Here is a 12,975-nt window from a genome sequence, read left to right as displayed (position 1 = left end):
TTAGGGCTTTTCTAGGCGATAGGGACTTCGGATCATGGGCCCTTACCATGTCTGTCAGCGATGGGCCTTCAAAGCGCATGGGATCATCTTTACACAGGCCCAACAGTTCCGATCCGTCAGGCCCATTAAGGTAGGCCCATCAGGCTCTATATTTTATCATCTTCAGTTACCCCCTTCACCCCAATGGTCCGTCATCTTTTAGATCAAAGGATCAATGGGGTGACGATCCTGACGTATGGGTTTGACGGGTATTTTATGACGGAATGGGATCCGTGAGACAAAAAAGGTTTTAAGTATAGTCACAACTAGTTGACGGGTCTATGCAAGATAAGATGACGGTTTCAGATGGATCGACCCGTCAGAGGAAGATTCAAAAAGTTTACGGTTACATGATGGGTACTTGACAGGTTGTCAACATTTATTGAGCATGCCACGTGTCAATCTCTGAATGGCCATTGTATAGGATCGAAGCGTCGCTTCGTCTTCCGTGCATCTCCTATATATATAAGGCGCCTCACTCTCTCATTTTTACAATTTTCAATCAGAAATCGTTTGTCAGAGTGAAGCCGTCAACCTTGTCAGAGAGATCCGTCCAGGACGAGTATCTACCAATTACATCAACCGTCACCTATCTTCTGCCAAGTGTGGTAAGTACCTACTTTAATACCATAATCAAGTTACATTTCCGTCCTTGCATTGATTGTTGTTAGGCTTACTATACCCGTCAATATTTTCAAACCCGTCAGTCTTAGGTTTCATCGTCAATTGTAGGAAATGTCTAGTGCGTCAAGTAACCAGTCGGTGGTTCGTGACGGGACGGAATATGAGGATGTATACCCGTCCGGTCATAAAGACCAAGATAGCCCCGGCGAAGATAGGAGTCCGTCTGCCTCCTCTTCATCCTCAACAAATGAGGATATTGAGATAGTTGAAATAGAGGGTTCCGATGACGACGGGAATCAAGCACTAGAGTCCGTTGTAGGTGCTGATGGACTAAGGCAGTTCATCATGTTGCCAGAGTGGACAGTGCATAAGTTCACATCCGTCATCTGGGAGAAACACTTCAGCACCTTTAGAACCAACTTCCAAATCCCGGACTACGTTTCCATCCGTTTACCCTATGTGTCGGAGAAGTGTTACTATGAAGGGGTAGACGGTGTCGGAGTATACGAGCAGGCGTTGAAGGCAGGACTTCGATTCCCGCTCTCAACACTTCATAGGGAACTTTTGCACTATCTGGGGTTGTCCGTCACCCAGATATCTCCTAACGCCTGGAGGGTCTTCATAGCCATGGAGATTCTTTATGGTGCAATGTCGAATGGAGAAAGGAGACTGACGGTCCGTGAATTTCTTCACTGTTACCGTCCAGACGAGATTTCTGGATCAAGGGGGATGTATAGTTTTGCTAGGCGGAGCCCCTTGTTGAAGGTGATCTTTGAGACCCCAGACTCAAATAGAGACTGGAAAAGTCGTTACTTCTTCCTAGAGGGTGACAGATGGATGAACCGTCCAGGGGAGACGGAGTACATGCTCGTCGACACAACCTGGGCAGTGATAAATCAGTCGTGTATGCATCCGTCTTAATTTTGTAATGCTTTTCATATCCGTCCATTTCTATGTGTATATCTTGATCGTCTTTCTCTGCAGGTAGACGGCGCCTGCAAGTTAGCCTTGAGGAATTTAGTTTCCTTGAAAAGATTTGCAGAAAAACTACGCTGGAGGAAAGGACTTGGGCTAAGTTGGTGAACCCGAAGACCATACATTGGTACTGCGACGGTCCTGAGCCCACCCAAGAGGCTATTAGATACGACGAGCGAGTTCATAGACGTAAGCCCGTCGACTTTAATTTGACATTTAATTGACTTTACTTAGCTTTAATTTCATCCGTCATTATTTGCAGAGATGGAAGACGCCAAAAGGAGAGCCTTAATTAAATCTCAAGCCGTCAAGAAGAAGGAATCCGACGAGGTGGTACCTAGGATGTCGGCTTCAGCCCCGAAGAGGAAACCGACATCAAAATCTGACCGTCCATTTAAGCAACCAAAGGTCTCTCTTGAACCTGTGGTTGGTTTGATGGCTGAGGGTACCAAGACCGTCACCCCAGCTAAGCATGGGACGGGAAAAGGATTAATGACGGCACCAGAATCTAAGCAAGAGAGACCTCCTTCCCTCCTCCGCGACGACTCCAAGTATGCGTTGGAGAAGCTTTCGTCCATTATCACAGTGGAAGACTATGAGGACCTTGGAAACCACTCGACGGAGGCCATGGGGGAGACGGGCCTTTTCGCCGTTGCTCAGGTGGGTTATGTCCGTCAAATATGTTTGTTTCTCTTTTTCGTTGTTTAGTACATTATGTGACTCTTTTCTTGTTTGCAGTCCTTGGTCATGATGAAGGGATTACTGGACCGGTGTCTCAATCGTGAGAGTACATTGGACCGGGTCCGTGCAAAGGCGGAGCAGAAGGAGGAAGAGCTTGGTCAACTCCATAAATGGAGGTCCACTATGGAGAAGAAGCTGGAGCTTTCTGAGAAGGCAAGGAAAGAGCTGGAGGAGAAGACGGTCGAGGCGTTGACGGTCATAGAGAAGAAGGAGGCGGAGATTAAAGCACTGAAGGAAGAGATCCGTCATGTGAAAGAGGTAGCCGTCAAGGAGTACCGCGACTCAGACTCCTTGTTGGGCGAGCTAGCGGACTCTTTCCTTCAAGGCTTCGACGACTCTCTCCGTCAGGTCAAGAAGGCCTACCCCGAGCTGGATTTGTCAATGGTCAAACTTGACGACCAAGGCCAGACTTCTGCCCTCCCCGTCGTTTCAGAAAATACGGAGGACCTTTTTGGCGAAGACGCTGTTCAGGGCGACGGAGAATCCATCCCGTCAAAGGATGTTCAAGTTGCTGAGCCAGAGAAAGTGGATTAATCTTTATGTAATTAATTTTGAGAACAATCCGTCCTCTTTTTTTTTTTTTTTTTTTTTGGGTTAATTTACTTTTCAGAACAATCCGTCCTCTTTAATTGTATTAAACATTTGCCTTCTGGGCTTTTGGCTTAATGTTCATATGCTTTCTACTATTGTTTGGAGCATGTTCAAAAGTCCGTCCTCCTTCTTGAAAAAGGATTTTTATGAGAATATTTGTTTATCCGTTATACTCCGTCCACATTGCAGACTTATTATTTTGTGTTGATTGAGCATTTACATCCGTGAGGATTTTCCTTCTCCGTCTATTTTTAGAGATTTATTATGAGGATCCGTCCACTTTGTGGCATTGTATATCACTTTTAAATGTACCGCCTATTTAATGGACTTGTAAAAATTTTAACGTAGTCAGTGGTCCGTCCGCTTCGCGGACACGTACTTTTATTATTTCCATCCACCTTGTGGACTTGAGTTATCATCCCTATAGGTTGTTATCATCCCTGTAGGATGGTCCGTCCACCTTGTGGACTTTATTTTATGTCCGTCCATTTTGAGGACTTACAGTGATCGTCCTTGTAGGGTGATCCGTCCATCTTGTGGACTTCGATTGTAACCGTCCACCTTGTGGACTTGAGTTATCATCCCTGTAGGATGTTACCATCCCTGTAGGATGGTCCGTCCATCTTGTGGACTTTATTTTATGTCCGTCCATTTTGTGGACTTACAGTGATCGTCCTTGTAGGGTGATCCATGACTTTGGTTGTATCCGTTCATCTTGTGGACTTAGGCTATTATCCCTGTAGGATGATCCGTCCATCTTGTGGACTTTATTTTATGTCCGTCCATTTTGAGGACTTACAGTGATCGTCCTTGTAGAACGATCCGTCCATCTTGTGGACTTTGGTTGTATCCGTCCATCTTGTGGACTTTTTAAGTTATCATCCCTGTAGGATGTTCCGTCCATCTGGTGGACTTTATTTAGTTTCCGTTAATTTTGTAGACAATTGTAATGACATCCAAGTAGAGGATCAAAATAGTATCTGGTTATAGAAATGCGTAAAGGAAAAAGTGTCTGCCCCCTTTGGGCTTAAAAAAGGCACGACAAGATTGTAGCAAAGAAGACAGTTAAAAGAAAAACTTATAAAAAGCTTAAACAAAAACTGGTTGCCGTGTCACTATTACTGGTAGTATTTCCTCAAATGCTCGACATTCCATGGATGCGGTAGCTTCTCTCCATCTGTTGTCTCTAGGTGGTATGTTCCTTTCCTTTTCCATGACGTAACTCTATAAGGTCCTTCCCAGTTGGGGCCGAGTTTTCCCTGTGTAGGGTCTCTAGTTGCACCCATGACCCTCCTGAGTACGAGGTCTCCTACTTGGAAGTTTTTGTGTCGGACCCGGGAGTTGTAATGTTTGGACATGCGGTCCTGGTATCTAGCGATCCTTTGCTTCGCCGCCGACCTAACCTCATCTATCAGGTCCAACTGTAGCCTCATGGATTCGTCATTCCTGCTTTCGTCATGGTTGTGAACCCTGTAACTTGTGAGCCCAACTTCTGCTGGGATGACCGCCTCGCTCCCGTATGTCAGTCGAAATGGCGTCTCTCCTGTCGGAGTCCTTGCCATTGTCCTGTATGCCCACAGTATGCTCGGCAATTCTTCGGGCCATATGCCCTTTGCCCCCTCGAGCCGAGTCTTGATAATCTTTAATAGGGATCGGTTCATGACTTCAACCTGGCCATTAGCCTGAGGATGGGCGGGTGATGAGTAGTGGTTTTTTATTCCTAGCTGTGTGCAGAAATCCCGGAAGTGGCCGTTGTCGAACTGTCTCCCGTTATCTGAGACAAGAACTCTAGGAATACCAAACCTGCATACGATGCACCGCCAGACAAAACTTCTAATGTTCTTTTCTGTAATGGTGGCCAAGGCTTCCGCTTCTACCCATTTTGTGAAGTAGTCAATACCCACTACCAAGAACTTTAGCTGCCTTACCGCCGTTGGGAAAGGTCCCATGATATCTAGTCCCCACTGAGCGAATGGCCACGAAGCCGTTATAGGGGTTAGTTCCTCGGCTGGCTGTCCGATAAAGTTGCTGAACCTCTGGCATTTGTCGCAGCTTTTAACGTAAGACTCAGCATCCTTCTGCATAGTTGGCCAGTAATACCCAGCTCGTACCAGTTTGTGTACTAACGACCGCGATCCAGAATGGTTCCCGCATATCCCTTCGTGTACTTCCCTCATTGCGTAGTTTGCCTCTTCAGCCCCCAGGCATCTTAGATAAGGACGGGAGAAACCTCTCTTGTAAAGAATGTCTTTTATTAAGACGAACCTTGCCGCTTGGACTTTTAGCTTTCTTGCTGCCTCCTTTTCTTCTGACAGTAACCCGTCCTTTAAGTATGAAGTTATCTGTGTAGTCCAGTTTCTTCCGGAGCGTATCTCCTGCATGTTGTCGGGGTCTATTAGTGGAAAAAATTGAACAAAACAAAGTGCATTACCCGGTGTCACCATATGTTCTGCTGAAGCGGCTTTGGCTAACCGATCGGCGAGCTCATTTTCTCCCCTGGGGATTTGGACGACCATTGCTTTTAGTCCGTCGATTCTCGCCCTTACTTGATCAAGATATCTCTTCAATCTTTCCCCCTTGCATTCATAATCTCCGTTTACTTGATTGGTCACGACTTGAGAGTCGCAGTAAACGACCACATTTTCAGCTCCGGCGGCTTTGGCTAGGTCGAGTCCCGCCGCCACGGCTTCGTATTCCGCTTCATTGTTGGTGGTGGGGAAGTCGAGACGGACCATACATTCAATCTTATCTCCTTCAGGTGACAGCAATACTATGCCGGCCCCCCCGGCTCGCCGATTGGATGATCCGTCGGTGTATATGCTCCACTTGGGGGATTCTTCTGTCCTGTTGTCTTCGTCATGCGTAAATTTTGCTATGAAGTCGGCTACAGCTTGTCCTTTAATGGCCACACGTGGACGATATTTGATATCAAACTCACTTAATTCTATTGCCCACAGCGTCAGCCGACCTGCGGCCTCAGGATTACTTAGTGCCCTCCGCAGGGGTTTATCGGTCATTACGTTCACAGTATGGGCTTGAAAGTAGGGCTTGAGTTTGCGAGCCGCCGTGACCAATGCAAAAGCGAGTTTCTCCATAGGTTGGTATCTTTCTTCGGCACTGCGGAGCGCCCAGCTGGCGTAGTACACGGGCTTCTGTACCCTGTCCTCTTCTCTGATTAAGGCCGCGCTGACGGCCACAGGGGAGACAGCCAAATAGAGGAAGAGTTCTTCACCTGGTCGCGAGGGGCTCAGTAGAGGTGGTGAAGATAGATAAGCTTTTAACTCCTCGAAGGCTCGCTGACACTCGTCCGTCCACTCGAATGACTTTTTCAATGTTCGAAAGAAGGGTAAACACTTGTCCGTCGCTCTCGACACGAATCTATTCAATGCCGCTACCTTGCCGTTAAGGCTTTGTACTTCCTTCACGTTTCTCGGGGGGGGCCATCTCCATTATGGCTCGGATTTTGTCCGGGTTAGCCTCAATCCCTCTTTGAGATACCATGAATCCTAGGAATTTGCCTGCCGTTACGCCGAATGCGCACTTTCCCGGATTGAGTTTCATGTTGTAGGATCGAAGCGTGCCGAATGTTTCCTTGAGATCTTCCAAGTGGTCTTCGTCCTTCCGGCTCTTCACCAGCATGTCGTCAACATAGACTTGGACGTTCCTCCCGATTTGCTGTGCGAACATCTTGTTCATTAGTCTTTGGTATGTTGCCCCTGCATTCTTCAGGCCGAATGGCATTACTTTGTAACAGAAGAGTCCTTGACTGGTTATAAACGAAGTCTTCTCCTGATCGGCCTCGTGCATGCGGATCTGGTTATAACCCGAGAAAGCGTCCATGAAGCTTAGTAATTGGTGTTGAGCCGTCGAGTCTACTAGGACGTCGACCCTTGGAAGGGGATAGCTATCTTTGGGGCATGCTTTGTTAAGATCGGTGAAGTCCACGCACATCCGCCATTTGCCGCTCGCTTTCTTCACCATTACCACATTCGCCAGCCAATCGGGATAGTAGACTTCCCTGATGAAGCTTGCCTCTTGGAGTTTGCGGACCTCTTTCGCTATTGCTTGGTCTCGTTCTGGGGCGAACACTCTCTTCTTTTGTCGGACGGGTGGAAACGAGGGCAACACATTCAACTTATGTACCATTACCGAGGGATCGATTCCTGGCATATCGTCATGGCTCCAGGCGAACACATCCTTATTGCTCCTCAAGAAAGCTACGAGCTCTTGACGGATTGCGGGTTTGGCAAGCGTTCCGATCTTGGTTGTTCGGTCTGGATTGGAACTGTCGAGTGTTATCTCCTCTAGCTTCTCTGTAGGTTCTGCCGTCGTTCGGTGTTCTTCTATGTTCAAGGCCTGGATTTGGTCTTCCACCTCCATCATAGCTACGTAGCATTCTCGTGCGGCAATTTGACTTCCGCGTAGCTCTCCTACCCCATACTCCGTTGGGAACTTGATCATCAGGTGGTAAGTTGATGTTGCCGCCTTCCACGAGTTGAGCGTGGGTCGTCCAATAATAGCATTGTAGGCGGACGAGCAATCGACCACCAAGAATGTTACGTCCTTGGTGATTTGTTGGGGGTAATCTCCTACTGTCACCGATAACGTGACCGCGCCCAAAGGGAATATCCTACTCCCTCCGAAACCAACGAGCGGGGCGTTTGTCGGTATTAGCTGCTCCTTGTCAATCCTCATTTGCTGGAACGCCGGATAGTACAAGATATCAGCCGAACTGCCGTTGTCGACCAACACTCGGTGCATATTGTAGTCGCCTACCCACAAGCTGACGACGAGGGCATCGTCATGTGGATGGTGTAGGCGCCGTGCATCCTCTTCCGAGAACCCGATAATGGGGCCTTCCCTTCTTGCCATCTTTGGCACTGTACCCGCCAACTGTACATTCTGTACCATCCGAAGGTATGTTTTGCGAGCCTTTTTTGACGATCCGGCCGCAGCTGTTCCTCCAATTATCATCCTTATGTCCCCTAATGGGGGCCTTGGTCGCTCGTTTTCTTGACGGGGGTGTTGTTCTTGTGGGGGTTGATCCGTTCTCTCCTTGCTGACGAACTTCTTCAGCTTCCCTTGTCGGATAAGGGCTTCGATTTGTTGCTTCAAGTCGTAGCAATCGGCCGTGTCGTGACCATGGTCACGGTGGAAACGACAATATTTGTCTCTGGACCTTTTGTCGGGATCACTCTTCAGCTTTCCCGGAAACGTCAGGGATCCTTCGTCCTTAATCTGCATTAGGACTTGGTCTATCGGAGCAGTCAACGGGGTGAAACTTGTGAACCTTCCGCCCATGGGTTTTGGACGTCTCTCCTCCCTCCGATCTCCCATCCATCCTTTCTTCCGCCCCTGGTCCTGTCGGGGATCCTCTTGTCTGTCTCTTTTCTTGGGTCTATCTTCTCGGGCTAATAGTGCGTCTTCAGCGTTCATATACTTGGTGGCCCTGTAAAGCACCTCTGACATGGTCTTTGGGTCGTTTTTGTATAGGGAGAACAAAAACTTACCCCCCTTCAGCCCGTTCGTGAACGCTGCCACCAATATCTTGTCGTCGGCTTCGTCGATCGAGAGCGCTTCTTTATTGAAGCGTGATATGTAGGCCCGTAACGTCTCCTCCTCCCTCTGCTTGATATTCATTAAACAAGCCGTGGATTTCTTATACCGATGTCCTCCGATGAAGTGCGTAGTGAATTGAGCGCTCAGCTCCTTGAAGGTGCCGATGGAGTTTGGTGCTAGCCGGCTGAACCAAATCCTTGCTGCGCCCTTCAAGGTTGTAGGGAATGCCCTACACATAATTGCGTCTGCCACTCCCTGAAGGTGCATCAGGGTCTTGAAGGTCTCTAGGTGATCGAGAGGGTCCTTGATTCCGTCATAACTATCCATACTTGGCATGCGGAACTTACTCGGCAGGGGGAAGGAATTGACGGTTGCCGTAAATGGCGAGTCAGTCCGGTTGACAAGGTCGTCAAGATCACTGGACACTCGCCCCTTGAGAGCATTCATCAGCACTTCCATCTGTTCCTTCATCGCCTGCATCTCCGCGATGATGGGTTGTGGAGCTGTATCCGTCACTGAAGGGATGCTAGTGTCCCGTCGCACTGGTCTGCTCGGGGCGTTACTCTCCTGTGGTCCGTCATGATTTCTCCTTTCAGCACTGGTCCCTTCTTGATCTGCTCCTTGGATATTAACCGTCGCACTCTTTTGGTTCAGCTGCTCTTCTAAGTCGTGGTTTTGTTTGGTGAGGCACTCCACGGCTGCGACGAGCGTCCTGACCTGTCTCTCGAGGGCAGTCGTAGGGGCTTCCTCTCCTTGAGCGTCGTTAGTGGTTGCCATCGAGCGTGTGAGTACCATGTAACTCTTTTGTCTAGGAAGCGATAATGTGCTACGGGATTTCCCACAGACGGCGCCAACTGATGACGACGAAAATTGTCACCAATGGGTCACACCGTACTCGTGACTCGAAGCGAACCTGCACAACAGAAGCAATCGAAAGAAGTCCTTCAGAGAGCACCGGTGTGGTGCCGGCCGAACACTCTCCGACGGTCAAGTTAGAATTCTTCTGTGTACTTAGAGCGTTAGAGAGGGTCAATTAAAGCGTACCTCGATTTCTGAGGGGGTTAGGCCTTTTATAGTGATAAAGGGTTGACTTTTCTTATTGGTTTCCAAATCTTTTCCATGTGGGACTCTAATACAAATTCCTCTGAGCGTGGTGAGCAAGGATTTCCCTTTTTGGATCTTAGGGCTTTTCTAGGCGATAGGGACTTCGGATCATGGGCCCTTACCATGTCTGTCAGCGATGGGCCTTCAAAGCGCATGGGATCATCTTTACACAGGCCCAACAGTTCCGATCCGTCAGGCCCATTAAGGTAGGCCCATCAGGCTCTATATTTTATCATCTTCAGATTAATTTTGAAAAAAAAAAAATCCATGCCCAAAACAAGAACCTCCACCTTTCAAATCCTCAAACAAAATACCAAATTCTTAAACCCACAACCAACCAAGCAAATGTAGAGCTTTTTCAGCCATACATAGAAAAATAGACCGAAAATAAAAACAGAGGAAGAGGAGAAGACCACCACCGGTGTGGGTGAGCTCTTGAAGGTTCGGCCATGCTGGTTTGTGGTGGAGCCATCAGCCATGGAGCTTCGATTACCTGTGTTTCGGCCATGGAGGCTTTGGGTTTTAGGTAGCATCTTATGAAATGTGACCCTTTGCTCCATTCATTGGGATTAAGCATCATAAACAATCAATTATTTTTGAAGAGATAGAGAGAAATTTTTATTTTTATTTGGTTTTTTGGGCCTGGGTCTTTGAGAAGGAGGAAGAAGAGAGAGAAAGGAGTACATTTATGGGGTCTTGAAGAGAGAGGAGGAGTTTGACTTCGTGTGAGAGAAATAAGTTAAGAGGTTAATAGACGTTATTCATTAAATTGGTAACTGACAGGTGTTACTTTAATTTTTTTGACATATATACCATTATGCAGCAAGTGCAACAACCTTGTTTGTGGCAATTCCTTACTCTTTAAAATGAACTTATATATTTATGGGTTGAGTTGAAAAAACAATTGACCTAAACCCAACCCAACTTAAGGCTAACAAAACATTAGAACCCAAATTAACCCACCAACCCACGAAAAACCAAGCCAAAGCATCATGTTGAGTTAGATTTGATTAGTTTTGTCTGATTGGTGGGTTAGATTAACACTCCAAATGGTAAGTAGTTTTGTTTGATAATGTTTTTTTTTTCTGAAAAAAAAAGAAAAGAAAAAATGAATTTTGGATTTATAATTTGAGCGAAACTTTTACTAACATGTTGTAGATGCTCATTAAGTATGTAAAAATGCACAAATATAAAACACACAAACAAATATTTGGAAAAATTAAACCCCCCATAGTTAAAGTAAAATTAAATCATATAATTTAAAAAATAATAATTTAGACTTAACCATTTAAGTGGAACAAAATTTACGGTTTGATATAGGTTAGGGATTAAATTTTTATTACTCTTTTGAACTTTAGAGTTTATTTTTTTACTTTTAAAATTATAAAATTTAATTTATTATTTTTTGAAATTTCATGGTTTAATTTATTACTTTTAAAATTATATGAATGAGATGGGTGCTTGCTAGGATTGGGACTAGGAATAGAAAACTCACCCCATACTTGTCTCATTGCCATTCTGACTCGCAACCAAATCCCGTAAAGCCAATTCGGCTTGTGATTATTAAGAGAAAGAGAGAGAGTTACAATTTATATTGTTATTGAGCACGGTAATATTTTGCAAAATTTTTTTATTAGTGATACAAAACTGGATGTAGGGGTTTTTTTTAAAAAAAATTTATTGATTTATAGATATAGTGCCGGTCGATTTGTTTAAAAAATGGATTTGGATTGGAGTGCCTGAGTGCTCGTAGCATTGGCAAAGGCAAATTTTTTCAATTTACTCAATAGCTTTAATTCAACATAGGCATAGGCATTATAGCTAGAATGCATTTTGGCTGACAAAGTTCAATATGGTGCGTGGATTGAATTGCCAAGTGCAAATCCTCCTACTAGAGCATCTCCAGTAGATTCTCCAAATTTTTGTACTATTTGGAGAAAGAATAATGACTTTACCTTTTAGCTACCCACTATTATAAATATACTTTCCAACAGATTTTCAATCCTATTCTCTATCTCATTTAAATATTATTTCTTCATTCATTATTTATTTTTATTTTTTTAACAACTACATATCTTCCAACACTTTTTTATTCAATATCTGATTATTATAATAGAAAAAAACATTTGAAGGATGAATAGTAAAAGCTACAATGTTCTCTACTTATAGAGAAGCACTTTAGTAACTCTACTCTAAAAAATAGAGATAGAGAAGCTATTGAAGTGGGTTTTTGGGGTGTTAATGCTCTAAAATTGGCTTTAAAAAAGCCATTGGAGATGCTATAAATCCTACATATCTAACCTTCATTTTTGATAATGAAAGAAGACAAATACTAACCTCTAGAATCTACATAATTGTTGTATCAAATTATTAACAACAAATCCATATCTTTGTTTGAGGTTTTGATTGCTACTTCAGTAAAAACACAAAAATCTATAGAGAATCAGAGAGAGAAAGATGAATGATTTTCCCCCTTATATTTACATACTGTAAGAGCATATCCAACAGATTAGGCAAATTTTTGTACTGTTTGGAAAATAAACAATAACTTTTACCTTTTAGTTACCCACTTTTTTAAATACACTTTCCAACAGATTCTCTATCTCATTATCTATCTCATTTAAATATTATTTCTTCATTCATTATTTATTTATTTTTTAACAATTACACATCTTCCAACATTTTTTATTCAATACCTAATTATTATAATAGAAAAAAAAAAAAACATTTGAAGAATGAATAGTAACCCATCAGACTTGATGAGCTACTGTTCATGAGTCAAAAAAAATTATGGGTATAGAAAGTCCATTAGAGACTATTTTTATGGTGTCATTCTCTATTATAGAGATTTTTATGCATTTAACTACACCATTAGAGATGCTCTAATTCACATTGGTAACACACTAACACTACACCATATTTATAGATTTTGACATGGGTAGTAATTAGAAGTTATGGACAATCACATATAGGAAACCAAGGGACTCTTGCTAAAAGATTGGACTGGGCCCAGTCTCATTGGGTTTGCCTGGTCCAAAATTCCTTAACATCTCTTGTACACAACACAATGGGCATGGGGCAATTATGCATCTTTTATGGAGCATATCTATTTTTCAAAGAGCTTGCATCCGGTTACATTTTACAATTATCATATTAGATATATGATTTTACCTATTTCTTTTCTACATTTTTTGTTTTTGATTCTTTATACATCAATATTTGAGAGTATTGGATTTGAACCTGGATGCTATTTTTTAAGTACAGGGTGCATTAGTTGCCTGTTTGGTTGCTATTTTTAAAAAAACTATTTTTTTTTCTTCTAAAGAAAACATTTGATTACCA

General features: G+C 44.1%; 1 pseudogene; it reads right to left on the bottom strand.

Moving 5' to 3' along the window:
• The window catches only part of LOC126701211 (ethylene-responsive transcription factor-like protein At4g13040), a 102,294-nt pseudogene that overhangs the window by 83,984 nt on the left and 5,335 nt on the right, over positions 1–12,975 (bottom strand).

This window comes from Quercus robur, chromosome 9 (assembly GCF_932294415.1).
Source record: "Quercus robur chromosome 9, dhQueRobu3.1, whole genome shotgun sequence".
Lineage (NCBI taxonomy): Eukaryota > Viridiplantae > Streptophyta > Magnoliopsida > Fagales > Fagaceae > Quercus > Quercus robur.
This window is presented reverse-complemented; position numbering and strand designations above follow the sequence as displayed.